The sequence below is a fragment of the Rhinoderma darwinii genome, chromosome 8 (assembly GCF_050947455.1).
Source record: "Rhinoderma darwinii isolate aRhiDar2 chromosome 8, aRhiDar2.hap1, whole genome shotgun sequence".
NCBI lineage: Eukaryota > Metazoa > Chordata > Amphibia > Anura > Rhinodermatidae > Rhinoderma > Rhinoderma darwinii.
The window spans coordinates 51606720-51629987 of record NC_134694.1 but is presented as its reverse complement, the minus strand read 5'-3'; the positions used below and the strand labels follow the sequence as shown (position 1 = coordinate 51629987).

General features: G+C 40.8%; 1 protein-coding gene across 1 annotated transcript in view; it reads right to left on the bottom strand.

The window, feature by feature from the left end:
• The window catches only part of AR (androgen receptor), an 808954-nt gene that overhangs the window by 472834 nt on the left and 312852 nt on the right, over positions 1-23268 (bottom strand). The gene's annotated exons all lie outside the window — the stretch shown is intronic.

Here is a 23268-nt window from a genome sequence, read left to right as displayed (position 1 = left end):
TTATTCTGGGTAACTAAACCACCTGTTGTGAAAAGGATATACAAAGCCAGAGGAACATGTTATTCAAATGAATAAAATAGCCATTTTTCAATAAAATTATTGTAATTGTAAGGATGGTTCTATTAAAGTGGTTTTACCACAGAGTGAGAGAAATTGAAAATGTGATATTTTAAAAAGAATTTTTTTTTAAAGAAACTATTGGAGAATGAGACTTCTGATATAAAAACATCAATATAATCTAAACTTGATCATATTAATTTTGAATATTCACCTTGTGAACATAATATGGCTAACAATAGTTTGCTAAGTAAATAGGCCACATGTTAATGGTGGATCTTCCTTAGGGCTTATTCAGACGAACGGGATATGCGTCCGTGCAACGTGCGTGATTTTCACGCGCATCTCACGGACCTATATTAGTCTCTGGGGCCGTGCAGACAGTTGCGTGATATTTACACAGAGTGAGTCCGCTGCGAAAAAGTCACGACATGTCCGTTCTTTGGGCGTATTTCGCGCATCACGCACCCATTGAAGTCAATGGGTGCGTGAAAATCACGCGCACCACACGGAAGCACTTCCGTGGGATGAGCGTGATTTGCGCAACAGCTGTCAAACTATGAATGAAAACAGAAAAGCACCACGTGATTTCTGTTTACAAACATCCAAACGGAGTGTCATAATGACAGCGGCTACGCGAAAATCACGCAGCCGCACATCATACAGGGCTGACACACGGAGCTGTTAAGTGCCTTTTGCGCACGCAAAACGCCGCATTTTTTGCGTGCGCGAAACGCACACGCTCGTGTGAATCCGGCCTAAGGCCCCATGCACACGAACATGTTTTTCGGCCGCAATTCCCCCCGAAAATCCACGGGAGAATTTCGGCCCCATTCATTTCTATGGAGCCATGCACACGACCGTAGTTTTTACGGTCCGTGCATGGCCCGGGAGCCCGCACAGCAGAAAGAATGGACCTGTCTTATTACGGCCGTGTTCTGCATGTCCCGCGATTTGCGGGCGGCTCGCGGCTGACAGTCCGCAGCCGGCCGACACAAAAATCACGGCCGTGCACACGGCTACGGTCGTGTGCATGAGCCCTTAGGCTGCTCTCAGATGGCCATAATACTGCTTCTTAAGGAAGCCATATATTTTGTGCCATGAATATGATTGGATTTTCTGAGTATAAGGCCTGATTCAAACGAGCGCTGCGCATCTCGGACATGAAAAACTGCAGTTTTTCACGTCCGATGTGCATCCGTGCTCAGCGCTGCGATGTCATGCATCTCCCATAGTTGAGAGTCTATGGAGGGATGTGTGATGCGTGAAAAGAACGGATATGTCCTATTTTCCCACGGACCCTTCACACGGTCCGTTGAAACAACGGTTGTGTGAACGTCCACATTGAATTACGTAGGCCCGTGGGATGGCCGCTGTTTCAACGGCCGTCCCACGGACGTTTAACACGTTCATGTGAATCATGCCTAAAGCAGATTTTTTGGGCTCTACCAAAAATCTCATGTCTACGGTGACCAGCAGACCACTAAACGGGAAGCAGAAATTGGATTTCAAACCATCCAATCCTATTTTTTCAGCTGAGATAGATGAGGAAAGAGGTGTGTGGTGGCTCTCTATCCCTGGTCCCACTACAGAAATTGCATGGCCATTCAGCTGACCCAAGCAAGCAGAGATATATAGTGTTCAAGTGCACCAAGTAGCAAGAAGCTGCAAAAGCAATTAAAAAGCATATGTAGCCATTTTTAAGTTATGATGAAAGTGCTGTACTATACTAATTTATTCTTGTTTGAGTATTCAGTAAGGGTATGTTCACACGCAAACTCAAAAACGTCTGAAAATACGGAGCTGTTTTCAAGGGATAACAGCTCCTGATTTTCAGACGTTTTTTTTAGCCACTTGCGATTTTTGTAGCGTTTTTCGATGCGTTTTTTACGGCCATTTTTGGAGTTGTTTTCTATAGACTCCATGAAAAACGGCTCCAAAAAGTCCCAAGAAGTGACCTGCACTTCTTTTTCCGTGGCCGTTTTTGAAAAACGGGCACGTAAAAAAATGGCCCGTCGGAAAAGAACACAGTTTTTACCATTGAAATCAATGGGCAGATGTTTGGAGGCGTACTGCTTCCGATTTTTTGGCCGTTTTTCGGGCGTTTACGTCCCAAAAAACGGCCGAAAATAGGCCGTGTGAACATACCCTTAAATTAAACATGTTGCACAACTTTTCAGGAAATTTTAATTACGTGTGAATGATTTGAAGTGATTTGCTGATCTAAGAAATAGTCTATAGGCTGGACCATGGAGACTTGTTTAGAAAGGTCTTGGCCACTCACATTCAGGGCTTATTCAGACGAACGTGATATATACGTCCGTGCAATGCGCGTGATTTGAACGCGCCTCGCACGGACCTATATTAGTCTATGGGGCATTTCAGACTGTCAGTGATTTTTGCGCAGCGTGAGTCTGTGTAAACTTGAGTCTGCGTATTTCGCGCATCACGCACCCATTGAAGTCAAAATTGAAAATTGAAAATCACGCGCACCACACGGAAGCACTTCCGTGGGACGAGCGTCATTCGCGCAACAGCAGTAAAACTATGAATGTAAACAGAAAAGCACCACGTGCTTTTCTGTTTACAAATATCCAAACGGAGTGTTATAATGATAAATCACGCAGCCGCACATCATACGGGGCTGAAACACGGAGCTGTTAATTGCCTTTTGCGAACACAAAATGCCGCGTTTTTTGCGTGCGCAAAATGCACACGCTCGTGTGAATCCGGCCTTACTGTTACTCAGTACTGAAGTCACATCACAGGCCAATCAGTTGTTAATACCTATAGAAGACTGTGAAGACAGCTAGTATATCCAGACAATAAGCGACACATAGCACTAATTACGTACCATGACAATAAAAAATAAACTTTATTATATTGCACATAACAGCATATTGGCCATCACAAAGATAAAAACAATAATACACACAATTTAAAAGCAGAGTGTGGAGAAACAGCGTAAATAGTCCCCGTTGTATGCTACCATAGTATAAACATCATGTGATGTGGTATAGTACAGAAATCTCTATCCAAAAGGATATATCATAAGCCAAATAATTAGACTCAAGAACAGAAAAGGGTTCTAGATGTAATATACACGTAGCCAGAAAGCACAAAATTGTGCCCACCTATGCACAGATAGACCAAAAAATTGCCCTATTAAATGGGCTAAGAGAACTGCACAAACCCGTGGATTGCATGATGGACCAAAAACGAGAGATCTCCACACAGACCGCCCCCAACGTGCGTTTCGCCGTCAGCTTTCTCAAGGGGTACTAATCAGTTGTTAGTTTGTTTAGCAACGGGTAAAAAATTGTATTCCAAAAAGAATGGATAGAAATATAGCCGCGTAAAAAAATGGCCGCGAAAAAGAAGTGCATGTCACTTCTTGAGCCGTTTTTGGAGCCGTTTTTCATTGACTCATATAAAAAAAACAGCTCCAAAATCATCCGTAAAAAACGCAGCGGAAAACCCGATTTGCTAAAAAAAATAAATACTGAAAATCAGGAGCTGTTTTCCCGTGATAACAGCTCCGTATTTTCAGACGTTTTTTAGTAAGCGTGTGAACATAGCCTAAAAGGTTTTATATGCAAGAGGGAGTGGGTGGCTGGAGGCAGTATTTCTTCAGCTTCTGATGGAGGAGTCACCTTGCTTCAAAGTCTAAGACGTGGAGGTGTCTTTGTGGGTTTTTTTTATCATTGTCAGACTCCTTAGGCCTAGTTCACACTGAGTTTTTTGTAGGCAGAGAATTCTGGCTGGAAAAGTCAGCTCCGGTTTTGAGGCTTTTTTTTACCTCTTTCTTCAACAGGCAAAAGAAAAAACTGCAAGTGTTTTTTGCCCAAAAAGCGTCAAAAACACGTCAAAGACCGCTGCGGCTGTTCGCAGCATTTTTTCCTGTCTCCCATTGATTTCAATTTGGTTTTTGGGGCGGAAAACGCCTCAAGATAGGTCATGTCACTTCTTTTTCCCGCAAGTGTTTTTTTCTGCTCGCGGGAAAAAACGCCTCCACCTCCCCTTGAAGGCTTTTTCGGCAGTTTTTTGGTACGGTTTCCGACGTGGTTTCCGTTTCACAAAGAAAAACTAAAAAAACTCTGTGTGAACAGGGCCTTAATGCCTGCGTTCATCCAGCCACTAACTTATCACTAAGGGTATGTTCACACACACTATTTACGGACGTAATCCAAAGCGTCGGCAAACATCTGCCCATTCATTAGAATGGGTCTTACGATGTTCTGTGCAGAAGGTTATTTTTTTTACGCCCCACTGTCAAAAGGCGGGGCGTAAAAAAGACGCCCGGGTCAAATAAGTGCCTGTCACTTCTTCAGACGTAAATGGAGCCGTTTTCCATTGACTCCATGGAAAAACCGCTCCATTTACGCCCGTAATGAACGCAGCGAAATAGCGCCTCAACATGCCATTACGGCTAAATTAATTTCAGCCGTTACGGACGCTGCCGTGTGAACATACCCTAATGATGACTGGAAATCACTGTGCTAAATGCTCTAAGGGTATGTGCACACGATAGCAGGCATTTACGTCTGAAAAGACAGACTGTTTTCAGGAGAAAACAGCTGCCTCGTTTCAGTCGTAAATGCTCCTCCTCGCATTTTGCGAGGCTTCTCTGACAGCCGTAAATTTTGAGCTGCTCTTCATTGAGTTCAATGAAGAACGGCTCAAATTACGTCTGCACTTCTTTCGACGAGGCTGTATTTTTACGCGTCGTCGTTTGACAGCTGTCAAACGACGACGCGTAAATTACAGGTCGTCTGCACAGTACGTCGGCAAACCCATTCAAATGAATGGGCAGATGTTTGCCGACGTATTGTAGCCCTATTTTCAGACATAAAACGAGGCATAATACGCCTCGTTTACGTCTGAAAATAGGTCGTGTGAACCCAGCCTAAGGCTGGATTTACACGAGCACATTACGTCCGTAATGGACGGACGTATTTCGGCCGCAAGTCCCGGACCGAACACACTGCAGAGAGCCGGACTCCTAGCATCATAGTTATGTACGATGCTAGGAGTCCCTGCCTCTCCGTGGAACTACTATCCCATACTGAAAACATGATTACAGTACGGGACAGTTGTCCGGCAGCGAGGGAGGGACTCCTAGCATCGTACAAAACTATGATGCCGGGCTCCCAGCAGTGTGTTCAGTCCGGGACTTCCGGCCGAAATACACTACCGTTCAAAAGTTTGGGGTCACCCAGACAATTTTGTGTTTTCCATGAAAACTCACACTTATATTTATCAAATGAGTTGCAAAATGACTAGAAAATATAGTCAAGACATTGACAAGGTTAGAAATAATGATTTTTATTTGAAATAATAATTTTCTCCTTCAAACTTTGCTTTCGTCAAAGAATGCTCCATTTGCAGCAATTACAGCATTGCAGACCTTTGGCATTCTAGCTGTTAATTTGCTGAGGTAATTGGGAGAAATTTCACCCTATGCTTCCAGAAGGCCCTCCCACAAGTTGGATTGACTTGATGGGCACTTCTTGCGTACCATACGGTCAAGCTGCTCCCACAACAGCTCTATGGGGTTGAGATCTGGTGACTGCGCTGGCCACTCCATTACAGATAGAATACCAGCTGCCTGCTTCTTCCCTAAATAGTTCTTGCCTAATTTGGAGGTGTGCTTTGGATCATTGTCCTGTTGTAGGATGAAATTGGCTCTAATCAAGCGCTGTCCACAGGGTATGGCATGGCGTTGCAAAAAGAAGTGGTAGCCTTCCTTATTCAAAATCCCTTTTACTTTGTACAAATCTCCCACTTTACCAGCACCAAAGCAACCCCAGACCATCACATTACCTCCACCATGCTTGACAGATGGCGTCAGGCACTCTTCCAGCATCTTTTCAGTTGTTATGCGCCTCACAAATGTTCTTCTGTGTGATCCAAACACCTCAAACTTCGATTCGTCTGTCCATAACACTTTTTTCCAATCTTCCTCTGTCCAATGTCTGTGTGCTTTTGCCCATATTAATCTTTTCCTTTTATTAGCCAGTCTCAGATATGGCTTTTTCTTTGCCACTCTGCCCTGAAGGCCAGCATCCCAGAGTCACCTCTTCACTGTAGACGTTGACACTGGCGTTTTGCGGGTACTATTTCATGAAGCTGCCAGTTGAGGACCTGTAAGGCGTCTATTTCTCAAACTAGAGACTCTAATGTACTTGTTTTGTTGCTCAATTGTGCAGCGGGGCCTCCCACTTCTCTTTCTACTCTGGTTAGAGCCTGTTTGTGCTGTCCTCTGAAGGGAGTAGTACACACCCTTGTAGGAAATCTTCAGTTTCTTGGCAATTTCTCGCATGGAATAGCCTTCATTTCTAAGAACAAGAATAGACTGTCGAGTTTCACATGAAAGCTCTCTTTTTCTAGCCATTTTGAGAGTTTAATTGAACCCACAAATGTAATGCTCCAGATTCTCAACTAGCTCAAAGGAAGGTCCGTTTTATAACTCCTCTAAAGAGCAAAACTGTTTACAGCTGTGCTAACTTAATTGCACAAGGGTTTTCAAGTGTTTTCTAATCATCCATTAGCCTTCTAACACAGTTAGCAAACACAATGTAACATTAGAATACTGGAGTGATGGTTGCTGGAAATGGGCCTCTATACACCTATGTAGATATTGCATTAAAAACCAGACGTTTGCAGCTAGAATAGTCATTTAGCACATTAACAATGTATAGAGTGTATTTCTGATTAATTTAATGTTATCTTCATTGAAAAAAACTGTGCTTTTCTTTCAAAAATAAGGAAATTTTTAAGTGACCCTAAACTTTTGAACGGTAGTGTACGTCCGTCCATTACGGACGTAATGTGCTCGTGTGAATCCAGCCTTATTAACAGTAAGTTCATTGAAAGTGTTTCTCACCTATAATTACAACTGTGGCACCTCTGGCCCAATATAGAAATTATCTCAGGCAATCAATCATTGCTAAATAATTCAGGACTCATGTTGTTTCTATTATAGGCTCACTGCTTTGAGACACCTTATGTTTATTGCTGTCTACACAATCTAACTCTGCTCTATTTAATTAATTTGGATATAAACAAACATGCTGAATTACAGTGATATACGAATAGTTAGGCAATACAAGACGACAACAGTATAAAAGACTCATAAAATAGGAACTGGTGTTGGCACAAGAAGAAAATAGCCATAAAAACCCTGACATGATACACACAGAATCACAAAGAAACAAAAACAATGTTAAATTAAAAGAAATAGAACAATCAAAATATTTACTACAGAAATATAATTTTTAATATGTATATTTTAATAACATTGAATAGTATATGTTAATTAATTTTACTATCTAAAATATTATTTTGTCTGGTCACTGTTAGGCTATACAGGTAATCCATAATATCGTGTGTAAAACTGAAAGCATATTATAATGATCCTCTGTGGTGAGAATATAAAAAACTGGTACTTCTTGGACCAGTGTTTCCCGCTTTCTCTATCATAAGCAATATGAATGGCAGAAAGCACAATTGAATAAATCGAAAAAGTGATCATTTTCTTTAATAATAGACTCATATTTTCAATATTTATACAATATATGTAAGATCCTTTCTTTTCTACAGTTTTATACATAAGGGTATGTGCACACGACCTATTTTCAGACGTAATGGAGGCGTTTTACGCCTCGAATTATGCCTAACAAGACGGCTCCAATACGTCTGCAAACATCTGCCCATTGCCGGCAATGGGTTTTACGATGTCCTGTGCAGACGAGGTGTAATTTTACGCGTCACTGTCAAAAGACAGCGCATAAAATTATGCCCGCGTCAAAGAAGTGCAGGACACTTCTTGGGACGTATTTGGAGCCATTTTTCATTGACTCCAATGAAGAACAGCTCCAAATACGTCCGTAAAAGACGCGGCGAAAAACGCGAGTACATGCAAAAACGTCTGAAATTCAGGAGCTGAGGTCCTGAAAACAGCTCCGTAATTTCAGACGTATTTTGCGTTGTCGTGTGAACATACTCTAAGGGTATGTTCACACGATGAGAGGCATTTACGTGTGAAAAGACAGACTGTTAACAGCTGCCTCGTTTCATACGTAAATGCTCCTCCTCGCATTTTGCGAGCCGTCTGAGACGCTCGTAAATCTTGAGCTGTTCTTCATTGAGTTCAATGAAGAATAGCTCAAATTACGTGGCAAAGAAGTGCCCTGCACTTCTTTGCCGAGGCAGTCCATTTACGCGTCGTCGTTTGACAGCTGTCAAACGACGACGCGTAAATTACAGGTCGTCTGCACAATACGTCGGCAAACCCATTCAAATGAATGGGCAGATGTTTGCCGACGTATTGTAGCCCTATTTTCAGATGTAAAACGAGGCATAATACGCCTCGTTTACGCCTGAAAATAGGTCGTGTGAACCCAGCCTCAAAGTTACCAAACCAGCACTCAGATTTTGTACTGAACTGTGATGAATGACAGGAATCACACATTGTAATTCAACCAATCATGGCAGAGACAGATTATGTGTACAGCACATGGCTCTTCTTTGCACAACAGCAAAGACTTTAGGCAATTTTTCTTAGCTTTTTTTATTATAAAAAATATTGTGTCACGTAAAATAAGTTATTATGATTTCAAATAGTTACCTAGGACTCTGTGACCTGTATATAAGTAATTGGCCTTATATGGCTTTTAGGGTATGTTCACACACTGTGTTTTCGGGGAGTAAATGCCTCGAAATACGCCTGAAAAAACAGTAGCAAAAAACGCCTACAAACATCTGCCAATGGGAAATTCAATGGGAAAAACGATGTTTCGTTCAGATGGGGTGATTTTTTTATGCCGCCATTTTAAAAAGTGTCATGTACACAAGTACAAGTGCACCGTAAAAAGAAGTAGCATGCCATTTTTCTCTGAAAACAGCTGCTGAATTGTCAGCCGTTTTTGAGACATAATGTGGAAATACGATTATTTGGCCACAGGATGTCTACTGGCATCCTACTGAAAGAGGATATTGCAAGTACTGAAGTTTGTTATAATCTCTGGAACAGAGACAACCTGGCCTACCAGAGTACCATAGAATCCTCCAGAACATCAGGCTCTGCCGGCAACCCTATTGGGAGATGGAGCAAATCATTTTCCCCCAGAGTCTTTTTTTTATGGGTTCAATCACAAATAACAATTAGACCTTATTAACCCCTTAATGACACAGATAATTTTTTCCGTATCGATTTTTCCAAAAGTCATAACTTTTTTATGTTTTGATCAACATCGCTATATGAGTGCTTGTCTTTTTGCGGGAAGAGTTGTAGTTTTTCATGCCACCAGTTAATGTACCATATAGTGTGCTGGGAAACTGAAAAAATATATATTTGTGGGGTGAAATGGGCAAAAAACAGCGATTCCACCATCGGTTTTTGGGTCCAGTTTTTACGGCATTCATCGTTCCTTATAAAACAATATGTTAACTTTATTCTACGGGTTTGGTGATACCAAATTTATATAGTTGTTTATGTTTTACTACTTTTGTAATGAGAAATGTAGATGTACTTTTTCACAGACTTAGGGCTTATTCAGACGAACGTGATATACGTCCGTGCAACGCGCGTGATTTTCACGTGCCTCGCACGGACCTATATTAGTCTATGGGGGCGTGCAGACAGTCCGTGATTTTTACGCAGCGTGAGTCCGCTGCGTAAAACTCACGACATGTCCATTCTTTGTGCATATTTCGCGCACCATGCACCCATTGAAGTCAATGGGGGCATGAAAATCACGCGCACCACACGGAAGCACTTCCGTGGGACAAGCGTGATTCGCGCAACAGCTGTCAAACTATGAATGTAACTATGAAACACCACGTGCTTTTCTGTTTACAAACATCTAAACGGAGTGTCATAATGATGGTGGCTGCACGAAAATCACGCAGCCGCGCATCATACGGGGCTGACACACGGAACTGTTAAGTACCTTTGCGCGCGCAAAACGCAGCGTTTTTTGTGCGCGCAAAACGCACATGCTCGTGTTAATCCGGCCTCATTCCAATAAGTTCAGGAAAAAAAATGGTGGGGTCAAAATGTTAACTATACCCCTAGAAAAATTTCCTGATGTGTGTGGTTTCCAAAATGGAGTCACTTTTGGGGCCTTCCACTGTTTTGGTCCCTGAAGAGCGTTGCAAAGCCGACAAAAGACCGAAAAATCCAAATGGTGCTGCTTCCCTTCTGAGCCCTGCCGTGGGCAAACAGCAGTTTAGCACCACAAATCGGATATTGCCGTAATCGGGAGATTTTTTTTTACAAATGTTTGAGTGATTTTCTCCTTTATTCCTTGTAAAAATAGAAAACATCTATGTTTTTCAGAAAAAAATAGATTCTCATCTTCACAGACTAATTCCAATAAATTCCGCAAAAAACCTGTGGGGCCAAAATGCTAACTATAACCTTATAAAATTTCCTTGATGGGTGTAGTTTCCTAAATAGGATCACTTTTGGGGGATTTCCACTGTTTTGATCCCTCCAGGGCATTGCAAAGGTGATATGGCACAGAAAACCATTCCAGCAAAATCTGTGCTCCAATATCCAAGTGGCACTCCTTCCCTTCTGAGCCCTGCTGTGGGTCCAAACATCAGTTTATTACCACATGTGGGTTATTGATGTAATCGGGAGAAATTGCTTTACAAATGTTGGGGTGCTTTTTCTCCTTTATCCCTTTTGGCACCACAAGACCTCTTAAAACCTGACATGGCGCCTGGAATATATTGTAAAAAAAAAAATGGAGGCCCAAAAGTCAAGAAGGGTCCCTTTGAATCTGAGCCCTGTGTTACAGTCCATTAGCACACTAGGGCGACATGTGGGATATTTCTAAAAACTGCAGAAACTGGGCAATAAATATTGAGTTGTGTTTCTCTGGTAAAACTTTCTATGTTACAAAAAAATTATTACTAATAAATTTCGGAAAAAACATGAAATTTCTAAATTTTACCTCTACATTTCGTCACCCCCAGACAAAGGCATTAGCGCCGAAACGCGCGTTGGGGAGGATCCCGGCTGTATTCATCTCGTTTGTTCATTATGGGTATGTGAGACTTCACTCCTCCGATGCAAATTCACCTAGTTCCATTTTTTGTCTTTACATGTTTGTTTTTCTTGCATGCATAACGATATGTGTAATGTTGAGGTCAGTGGACCATGATTGCAATATCAGCATTACCAACCGTTTTGGGCTGTGACTCTTGCTTGTAATGTTATGTAGTTTATATTACCTTGCATATATATATATATATATATATATATATCTGGCCTATTTATCCAAGCAGATCATATTACCATATTACTATATAAAAAACATTCAGTGAGATTCCTTCTATTATTTCCATTTGGGGAATCCACATGTATCTCATGTACCGCTTGTACGTATTTAGGTAAACTTTCAGTCGAGTATCCGTGTTTTTATTGTTGGCTTATGGATTCTTTTTATATGGTCTATTAAATGTTAATAAAGCATTTTTGTATTTTCATTATTCTTTTGTCTCTCAGCATTTATTTTCTTTTTTGCTCTCATCTACTCAATTGTGATGCTGTTTGGGTATACCACCCTGGAATCAACCCGTAGAGATATATATATATATATATATATATATATATATATATATATATATATATATATATATCTTACATCTTACTTTTGATATGCTCTTCATTGGGGTATGTAGATTCATGTTGCTTTTTCGGATTGGTTATTTCTTTAATTCCTGTGAAACGCCTAAGGAGTTAAAACACTTTCTGAATGCTATTTTGCAAACTTTAAAGGGTTCAGTTTTTAAAATAGGCTGATTTAGGGGACTTTCTAATATATAATGCCCTCAAAGCCGCTTCGGAACTGAACTGGTCCCTGAAAAAATATCCTTTTGAAATTTGAAAATGTGAGAAATTGCTGTTAAAGTTCTAAGCCTTGTAACGTCCTAGAAAAATAAAAGGACGTTCAAAAAATAAAAAAATGCAGTTTTGGTGTTTTCACAAATAAATATTGAATTTATCGATCAAATGTTTTCCCTAACATAAAGTACAATATGTCATGAGAAAACATTCTCGGAATTGCTTGGATGGATAAAAAATCATTCTAAAGTTATTACCACATAAAGTAAAACATGTCAGATTTTAAAAAAATGGGCTGTGTCCACAAGGCCAAAATAGGCTGTGCCCTGAAGGGGTCAATAGGAGCACAAAGATAGCAGACCTGAGGACCTTCATTAGGCCCCAAGGCTGCCAAGGCAACCATGGGCACCCCACGATCACGTTGCGGCGATTGGTTGTCGGAGGTAGCTGTCCCCCACTTTCTAACGCTTTAGAGGCCATGTTCGCTATTGACAGTGGCATCTAATGGGTTAAACAGGTCGGAATCAAAGTGATCTTTGATTCTGCCCATTGCAGTGAGGTGTCGGCTGTATTACAGCCCGTGAGCCTGCTCCATCTTTCCCATTAACGACTTCCACGTACATGTACGTCACATGTCGTCAAAAGGGTAATGATATGTCATATAACAACAAAGTTTATGATGCAATTAACCACTTTACGACGCAGACTGTTTTGGCCTTGTGGACACAGATGATTTTTTTCAAATCTGACATGTGTCACTTTATGTGGTAATAACTTTGGAATGTTTTAACCTATCCAATCGATTCTGAGATTGTTTTCTCGTGACATATTGTACTTTATGTTAGTGAAAAAATGTTGTCGATAAATTAAATATTTATTTGTGAAAAACTTCAAATTTTAGAGAAAATTTGCAAAAATTTGCAAAAAATTGCATTTTTCAAAAATTAAAAGTATCTACTTGTAAAACAGATAGTAATACCACACAAAATAGTTACTAGTTAACATTTCCCATATGTCTACTTTATGTTTGCATCGTTTTTTTAAAACTTAGAACATTAGCAGCGATTTCTCAAATTTTCAAAAGGCTATTTTTTCACGGAACAATTCAGTTGTGAAGTAGTTTTTAGGGCCTTATATATTAGAAAGTCTCCATAAATCACCCCAATTTGAAAACTGCACCTCTCAAAATATTCAAAACAGCATTCAGAAATTATTTTAACCCTTTAGCTTTAGGCGTTTTACTGGAATTAAAGCAAAGTAGAGGCGAAATTTACATATTACATTTTTTTTGCTGAAATTCATTTGTAATATATTTTTTTCTGTAACACAGAAGGTTTTACCAGAGAAATGCAACACAATATTTATTGCCCAGATTCTGCAGTTTTTAGAAATATCACACATGTGGCCCTAGTATGGAAATGGACTGAAGCACTTGCCTCAGAAGCAAAGGAGCACTAAGTGGATTTTGGGGCCTCATTTTTAAGGAATATATTTTAGGCACCATGTCAGGTTTGAAGAGGTCTTGTGGTGCCTAAACAATCGAAACCCCCCAAAAGTGACTGCATTTTGGAAACTAAACGCCTCAAGGCATTTTTCTAGGGGTATATTAGCATTTTGACCCCACAGTTGTTTTGCAGAATTTAGTGGAATTAGTCTGTGAAGATGAAAATCTACTTTTTTTTCTGCTAAAACATAGATTTTTTTCATTTTTACAAGGAATAAAAGAGAAAAATCACCCCAACATTTGTGAAGAAATTTCTCCCGATTACAGCAATCCCCCATTGTGGTCATAAACTGATGTTTGTACCCAAAGCAGTGCTCAGAAGGGTAGGAGTGCCTTTTGGATTTTGGAGCACAGATTTTGCTTGAATGGTTTTCGGTGCCATGTCGCGTTTGCAACGCCCTGGAGGGACCAAAACAGTGGATAGCCCCCCAAAGTGACCCCATTTTTGAAACTACACCCCTCAAGGAATTTTTCTAGGGGTATAGTCACCATTTTAACCTCACAGATTTTTTGTAGAATTTAGTGGAATTAGGCAGTGAAAATTATTATCAACATTTTTGAGCACTAAAATGTTGAATTTCTTAATAAAAGAGAAAAACCACACCAACATTTGAACACAATTTCTCCCGAGTACGGCAATACCCTATATGTGGTCATGAATTTTTTTTATTATAAGTTAATTAACCCTTTCAGGACTGATGCTTTTTTGCTTTTTCATTTTCGTTTTTCACTCCTCTGTCCAAGAGCCATAACGTCAATGGAGCGGTGTGAGGGCTTATTTTTTGCGGAAGGAGTTGTAGATTTGATTGACAACATTGAAAGTACTACATTATGTACTGGGAAACTGGAAAAAGTTATCTACGGGCTGAAATTGGAAAAACACTGTGATTCTTCCATTGTTTTTGGTGTTTGTTTTTACGTCTTTCACCATGCGGTAAAATCGACAACTTAATTTTATTCTGCTTCTCAATACGATTACGGTGATACCAAACTTATAAAGGTTTTTTATATATATATTACAACTTTTACAAAGAAAAGACTATTTGTTAAAAAAAAATTCTATCATCACATTCTGGGAGGCATAACTTTTTAATTTTTTGGTTGATTGAGCGGTCTGAGGGCTTATTCACTCAGATTCAGCTTATGTCTTTCTTATACACAGGTGCCCAAAATTGTATTGTAGAAGGATTAAATGACCACTTTAGTAAAGCAACTATTAGACTCTGCTGGTTTGTAATTCAACCAGCTGGATATACAAATATACTAACAACTAAATCACGCCATGTTGAAAGAGTCTAGGAAACTGTAGAAATCCATTAAGAAACATGTATCCTGCTGGCAAAATAGTGCATGAAAAGTGTTGCGTTTTCTTAAGTAATTGAATCTTCACTTTTCTCCTGATGAATGCAGAAAGGGGACCATGGTTTGATTCCTAGTGATTTAAATCTCCATATAAGCAGAGCTTTCTGTGTTAAATATGTATATAGTTTCACAGAGACAGAAATTTTTTAACTTTCTTGCTTTCTCCAGGATTGTCAGTTTAGAACCTGGAGGATACACTTAAACAAAATTATGAGCCACAAGATTCACATGTTCAGCTAGTTCAGGAATATGTATTCTCACAGCAGCCATTTGTGGTGCATACTTCCCATCCCTCTTTACTGATTAAGTTCTCCAAAGCCTGTCAAGTAATTGGGTTAAAACAAAATCATCCTTGCAAAAGTTGTTCTTGTCACCACATCAAAGTGGGTGTTGGAAAGAGTTTTATAACGTGCTACATTGTACCTCCCATCACTCTCCATGTAATAAGAAGTGCATTACCAGGATATAAAAAAAAAAAATGCAATTCATTTGTGCACTGCACTACACATCATAAATCACTGATAGTAAAGCAGGACTGTCATTTCTTGTGGCTCAGGAGTTTCATCACATGCAGCAGGAGTGACTTTTACGGCCAAATTTTTCTGGACTCTAAGGGTATGTGCACACACACTAATTACGTCCGTAATTGACGGACGTATTTCGGCCGCAAGTCCCGGACCGAACACAGTGCAAGGAGCCGGGCTCCTAGCATCATACTTATGTACGACGCTAGGAGTCCCTGCCTTGCTGCAGGACAACTGTCCCGTAGTATAATCATGTTTACAGTACGGGACAGTTGTCCTGCAGCGAGGCAGGGACTTCTAGCATCGTACATAAGTATGATGCTAGGAGCCCGGCTCCTTGCACTGTGTCCGATCCGGGACTTGCGGCCGAAATACGCCCGTCAATTACGGACGTAATTAGTGTGTGTGCGCATACCCTAAGACACTTTCAGCTCAAGAGCAACTAAGTAGGATTTGCAAGTATTGTTTTTCTTAATTTCTTTATTATTCTTACACAAATTTTACAACAAAGACTTAAATTGTCACTAACCATTCAACTAACTTTGCAAGAATCAATAGTATAAGCAAATATATCTTAATAAAGAAAAATGCCTCTTTCTCCATCTATGAGGCACTTTTCCCCCTCCCCGCCTCCTGCTTTGACCATTTACTCTCAATTCACTGCTAAAATATGTCTGACTGATTATAAGCCCAATGGGAGATTCAGGGCTGGGTCCAGGTTTACGTGGGCCCTTGGGTGTCAGTGTAGCGTCCATAGCCGCGGACCGTCAGGATTACTCACTCTCCGGCGGCTACAGCCATGGATCTGTGAGCACTGGCCCGCATCTCCTTCCTAGGAGACGCCAGCGCTCACTTCCGCTCTGGTCCGCTGTGTCCCACACATGGCAATCATCATCAATTAGCCCATGATTCTCCTGGACTATAAGAAGAGCCCTGCCCCTCTGCTCATTGCCTGAGCGTTGTTAGTATTCCCATGTCAGTCTTGCAAATGGTCCCTTAGTGTTAACCTGTTTCTGTTGTTATCCGTGCCATGTTACCTGTATCCTGTGTCCCGTGCTGTGTCCTTGTTCCTGAGCCCGTTAGTGGTTGGAGTCGTGTCCTACTGTACCTGTTGTCATCTGCCACATCCCGTGTCATCTGCCTCACCCAGTGTCATCTGCCTTGTCCAGTGTCATCTACCACATCCAGTGTCATCTGCCTCGTCTAGTGTCATTTGCCACATCCAGTGTCATCTATAATATCTACATTAACATCTATATTATAGTCCAGGGTGATCTGGGATCAATCAGCTCAATCTCACACATGTGTGCGCTCTGGCTTCTTAAGACTGGACTGAGCTCGCGAGCGCACCCTAGTCGAGGCTGCGGAACAGGAATGCCGCATGTGCAAACATCTCTGGAGAGAAGGGCGTAGACAGGATGGGAGGAGTTTGTGGTCAGCGACCACGGACATTACAGTACCGTTGGCCAGCTGCTATACTGTCAAGGTGGTACGGCCCAGTGGGTCCATGCACCCAACGTGACTATATATATATATATATATACAGTGGAGGAAATAAGTATTTGATCCCTTGCTGATTTTGTAAGTTTGTCCACTATCAAAGTCATGAACAGTCTAGAATTTTTAGGCTAGGTTAATTTTACCAGTGAGAGATAGATTATATTAAAAAAAGAAAAGAAAAGTGCATTGTCAAAATTATATATATTTATTTGCATTGTACACAGAGAAATAAGTATTTGATCCCCTACCAACCATTAAGAGTTCAGCCTCCTCCAGACCAGTTACACGCTCCAAATCAACTCGGTGACTGCATCAAAGACAGCTGTCTTACATGGTCACCTGTATAAAAGACTCCTGTCCACAGACTCAATTAATCAGTCTGACTCTAACCTCTACAACATGGGCAAGACCAAAGAGCTTTCTAAGGATGTCAGGGACAAGATCATAGACCTGCACAAGGCTGGAATGGGCTACAAAACCATAAGTAAGACGCTGGGTGAGAAGGAGACAACTGTTGGTGCAATAGTAAGAAAATGGAAGACATACAAAATGACTGTCAATCGACATCGATCTGGGGCTCCATGCAAAATCTCACCTCGTGGGGTATACTTGATCCTGAGGAAGGTGAGAGCTCAGCCGAAAACTACACGGGGGGAACTTGTTAATGATCTCAAGGCAGCTGGGACCACAGTCACCAAGAAAACCATTGGTAACACATTACGCCGTAATGGATTAAAATCCTGCAGTGCCCGCAAGGTCCCCCTGCTCAAGAAGGCACATGTACAGGCCCGTCTGAAGTTTGCAAATGAACATCTGGATGATTCTGAGAGTGATTGGGAGAAGGTGCTGTGGTCAGATGAGACTAAAATTGAGCTCTTTGGCATTAACTCAACTCGCCGTTTTTGGAGGAAGAGAAATGCTGCCTATGACCCAAAGAACACCGTCCCCACTGTCAAGCATGGACGTGGAAACATTATGTTTTGGGGGTGTTTCTCTGCTAAGGGCACAGGGCTACTTCACCGCATCAATGGGAGAATGGATGGAGCCATGTACCGTCAAATACTGAGTGACAACCTCCTTCCCTCCACCAGAACATTAAAAATGGCTCGTGGCTGGGTCTTCCAGCATGACAATTACCCGAAACATACAGCCAAGGCAACAAAGGAGTGGCTCAAAAAGAAGCACATTAAGGTCATGGAGTGGCCTAGCCAGTCTCCAGACCTTAATCCCATCGAAAACTTATGGAGGGAGCTGAAGATCCGAGTTGCCAAGCTACAGCCTCGAAATCTTAATGATTAACAGATGATCTGCAAAGAGGAGTGGGCCAAAATTCCATCTCACATGTGTGCAAACCTCATCATCAACTACTAAAAATGTCTGACTGCTGTGCTTGCCAACAAGGGTTTTGCCACCAAGTATTAAGTCTTGTTTGCCAAAGGGATCAAATACTTATTTCTCTGTGCACAATGCAAATAAATATATATAATTTTGACAATGTGATTTATTTAATTTTTTTATATAATCTATCTCTCACTGGTAAAATTAACCTAGCCTAAAAATTCTAGACTGTTCATGTCTTTGACAGTGGGCAAACTTACAAAATCAGCAAGGGATCAAATACTTATTTCCTTCACTGTATATATATATATATATATATATATATATATTGTACCTGTATCCACGTTTTGTTTCATTTTGTTGGAATGTGCTGTTCAAATTTTTGTGTTGTTTATGTGATTCATATATGTGGGGTTAGTGACTGTCCCCATTTTTGATCTATCACTCCTCCCATTCTGCCCTGGGTGATATTAATTAGCATAATGATGGTTCCTACCATCCCCGAGTATATGTAGGCTTAGTTCCAGGTCTGGGTGTATGTGCAGCTTAGGTTTCCACCCCATAGATGTCATCTTGTCGTGGCAGGTGGGCTCACACAATTTTATCAAAATGTGCGCTAAGAACCTCCCTATTGTAAGTAGATTTAGCAGTAATGCATATTTATTTATATTTAGGGGCTTAGGTGGCATTAGTGTTCGCAGAGTGCTGTCACAATTTTCGTGTGTGCTGTAATAATTTGCAGTCACAGGCGTTATTGCACTTGTATACACATTTTGTTTCATTTTGTTGGCATCTGCTGTTCAAATTTTTGTGTTGTTACATAGTTAGTATGGTTGAAAAAAAGACACATGTCCATCAAGTTCAACCAAGGGATGGGAAAGGGTAGGGGTAACATTTCTACACATAAGAGCTTATATTTTTTTGCTCGAGGAATTTATGTAAGCCTTTTTTAAAGCCATTTACTGTCCCTGCTGTGACCAGCTCCTATGGTAGGCTATTCCATAGATTCACCGTTCTCACAGTAAAGAAGGCTTGTCGCCTCTGCAGGTTGAACGTTTTTTTTTTCTCCAGACGGAGGGACTGCTTTCTTGTTTTTTGAGGGGGCTTTACATGGAACAGGATTTCAACATGTTTTTTGTATGTGCCATTCATATATTTATATAAGTTAATCATGTCCCCCCTTAGTCATCTTTTTTCAAGGCTAAATAGGTTTAATTATTTTAATATTTATCCATAACTAAGATTCTCCATGCCCCTTATTAGCTTTGTTGCTCTTGGCCTTCTATCTCTTCAGTTATATTGGGGGGTTTATAGATTACACCAAAAGTTATTTGTTTCAGTGTTTATCTCACTTTGTAATCCCACCCAAAAGTTTTCAATCTCCTCACAATCTTCACCTACTATTGACTCTTTCACACGCACCTTCATATCACTTCTCACATACAGACATACACCACCACCTTTCCTATTTCCCCTGTCTTTCCGAAACAGTGTAAAACCCTGTAGATTTACAGCCCAGTCATGTGAAGAGTCTAGCCATGTTTCAGCAACACCAATTATATCTTTATTTTCTTCCAGTACCAAGGCCTCCAGCTCCCCCATTTTGCTTGCTAGACTTCTGGCATTTGTGAACATACACTTTAACTTGCCTTTCAATTTTTCCCTTTCAGTATCAGACATGTGATTATTTTACATTATTTGGGAATTTTTATTTTCATTGCTGTTTTGTAACAAAAGGATCTCCTTATCCTGTTGTCTAGTCTTCTCCCCACAGTCTGTGTTTGTGTGATTAATATATGTGGGGTTAGTGACTGCCTCCATTTTTTATTTTGCACTCCTCCCATTCTGCCCTGGGTGTTTTTTTGTTTTTTTTAATCAAATACTTTTTATTGTACATTTTCAACAACTACAACAACAATCCAGAAGTAGAACACCCACTCCCCCTCAAACCCCCCATGAACATTCGACCATACACCATAAAGGGAAATGAATGTATACATTTGTCATACAGACATTTCGCCACGCAGGGCAGGAACATATTTACGTACACTAGCAGATATAATCTACATTCCATACACATATCCATATCAGAGGACATCATAACCCATGTTCCACCCAAGTAAGTAGAACCCCATAGACACAGACCCAAATCAAATTTGCAAGAATTTATTTACCACCCACCTTCTGTTTCTAAAACATCCACCTATACTCTAACCCCTTCTATACAGGCGCTATCAGTGTCCGAATCCCCCAAGCCCCACCCCTTAGCCAATCCATCAGTATCTAACCATGGCAACCACAATTTGTCAAACCTGACTGATGCTCCTCTTTTAAGAAATATTGCCTTTTCATTAATGAGTAACTGGTTCACTCTATCCACAAACTCCTGAACCTTTGGGGGAGAAGGTTGAATCCAATGCAGTGCTATGAGTTTCCGGGCCACATATAGTAATCTTCCCACTGCCAGTTTCCCATTAGAGTCCTAAGGCAGACTGTCTACAAAACCTAATAGACATACTTTTGGATCCCTAGGCACAGATATAGAGAACACTTTTCCCACAACTGCAAGTAGGCCGGACCAGTATATGTCAAGTTGCGGGCAATCCCACAGCATATGGAGGCGGTCGGCAGGCTCCAAACCGCATCTCGGACATTTAGCATCAGGCCGAATTCCCATCCGATGTAACACCTCAGGTGTTTTATACACCCGGTGAAGTATATACACCGTGTTCCAAATTATTATGCACATTGAATTTAAGTATCATAAACATTTAATTATTCGTTTTTCAATTAAACTCATGTATTGTGTCTTAGGGCTCTTTGGATCAATGTAATCAATCTCCGACACCTGTGATAATTAGTTTGCCAGGTGTGCCCAATCAAAGGAAAACTACTTAAGGATGTTCCTTGGAAGAATATAAGGAAGCATAAAAGAACTTTAATATTCCCAGGACACTTGGAGTTTCAGAGAATAAGGCACCCGTATAATATTTCAAAGCGGCAATGTGGGAGGACCCTTGTTGAGCTTTATAAATCACAGATGACATGTGGCCAACCCTTTCCCCCTCCGCATAGAATCTCTGCTTAGCAAACTGTCTCTTTCTATCTGCCACCTCTAGAAGGTGGGTTCTCAGGCACGTCTGAGCCTGTTTCAAGCGCTCACTGGTATCCGACGCTGGATTAGTTATAAAAGCTACCTCTACAGCCGTCACATCCGCATGTAATTTATCACCTAGAGCCTTTGACTTAGACTTTGTAATACTGATGGACTTAATCACTATTCCTCTCAAGTAGGCTTTCATAGCCTCCCATACCGAATGCACCGATGCTGACCCTGCATTAAATTCAAAATATTCCCGTAGCAATCGTGGAACCTGTTCCCTATCGTGCATAATAGATAACCAAAACGGATTAAGCTTACAGCCCTGAGAGCCAATATATCCCACCACGGTATCCAGAACCACCCGCAAGGGAGAGTGGTCCGACAGAGACATAGACTCCACTTCTCCTAGCCTAGGGAGCAGCACCAGACTGCAAAGGGCCAAGCCAATTCTCGATAGCGAAGCATATGTTGAAGAGCAACATGAAAACTGCCTACCCATTTCTTTGAGGATGCTAAGCCTTGCAGTGGCTTGATGAGCATGTGGGACAACTTTGCCTGGAGCCTGCACCTCTTGACACGTGAGCTGTATCCTCAGAGGGAATTCTTTCTTTTCTTTTTATTTTTTGAGAGAATTTTTGTCTTCAATGGACTTATTTGAATGATTAATGTTTGGTGCAACGTAATATTGCTGTGTTTTAACTCCTGCCCCCCTTGGATTTATCCTAGGGTTGGCAGGTGTAGAGGGGGAGTGAAGATTGCTGCTTTTCTCGCTGTTTATGCATAGGTTCGGTAATGTGCTACAGTAACGCCAACGTTTTTTGTTTTTTTTAGTTTGACCCTAACTATTGTTTTGATTGCAGTAGCGATGTTTGGTTATGGGAAAGAAGGCTTTGGGAGGGTTACAGGGAAAGGCACTCAACCATACTGTATACTCTGGTGTGGGAGGTGGCAGGAATTTTGGATACATATGCTATGTATTAATGGTAAAAATGTGAATTATGTCTGTATTGCCGATAATTAGCTGGAATGTCAGAGGGCTCTCCGATGCTAGACACAGTGGTGTATTTAGGTTTATGTTGAAATGTCACCCTGTCATATACTGCCTGCAAGAAACGCATCTTACAAATTAGATTTAATGTGAAGGCCGTGGATAACCTCTGCGTACAATCTGTTTATTATGCTAATTCTAGAGGAGTTAGCATCCTGGTGCATAGAGACATACCATTCCAGGCCATGGCACAGAGTATTGATGTGGAGGGTCGCTATATTTGTTTGCTTTGCAGAATTGACCAACGAATTCTTGTATATCAGTATATATCCCTCCTCCATTTTCTTCTGCCTTTGAGAAAGACATATATATATATATATATATATATATATATATATATATATATATATACATATTATGATGGAGGACTTGGGTAACGTGGATAATAAGATTTACCTTATACTATAGTTGATGTGCCCATGCTAAAAACTATAACAATAATCCCATGTATCGAAAGAGAATGGGCAGTTTTTCCCTAGATCAATATGGCAGTAAAGTAGTATGTATCTTTAGTTGTCATGTGGTGGTCCCCTTGAGTGTGTGACGTAATACATTTACCTCCACGCATGTGCAAGATTCTTTGAGTCTCCTGTTATTTTGTGTGTTCCAACTGACCCGGATGACATGGTTGGTAGTATTCGTTTTTCTCAAATTCGTTTTTATTGAATTTTGAAGCATTCAAACAAGTATAAATGTACTATAGGCACGCAGGCCTTCAGTCATAAGCAGTACAGAAATAATAAAATAATATAAATAGGGGGGAGGGGGGAGAGTTATAACATCAAATAAAACAACTAGTACAGAGTGTCTGAATATAGCAAACATCTACAAATCATATTGTATTGCACACATGATGGCGACAGGCGACATATCAGGAATATAGTGTGGCATTTTGGCGAACGACCAAGTCCAACCAATGAGATCTTACAACAAAGACACTAGCTAAACAGCAAATGAGGGGGCCCACCATTAAAG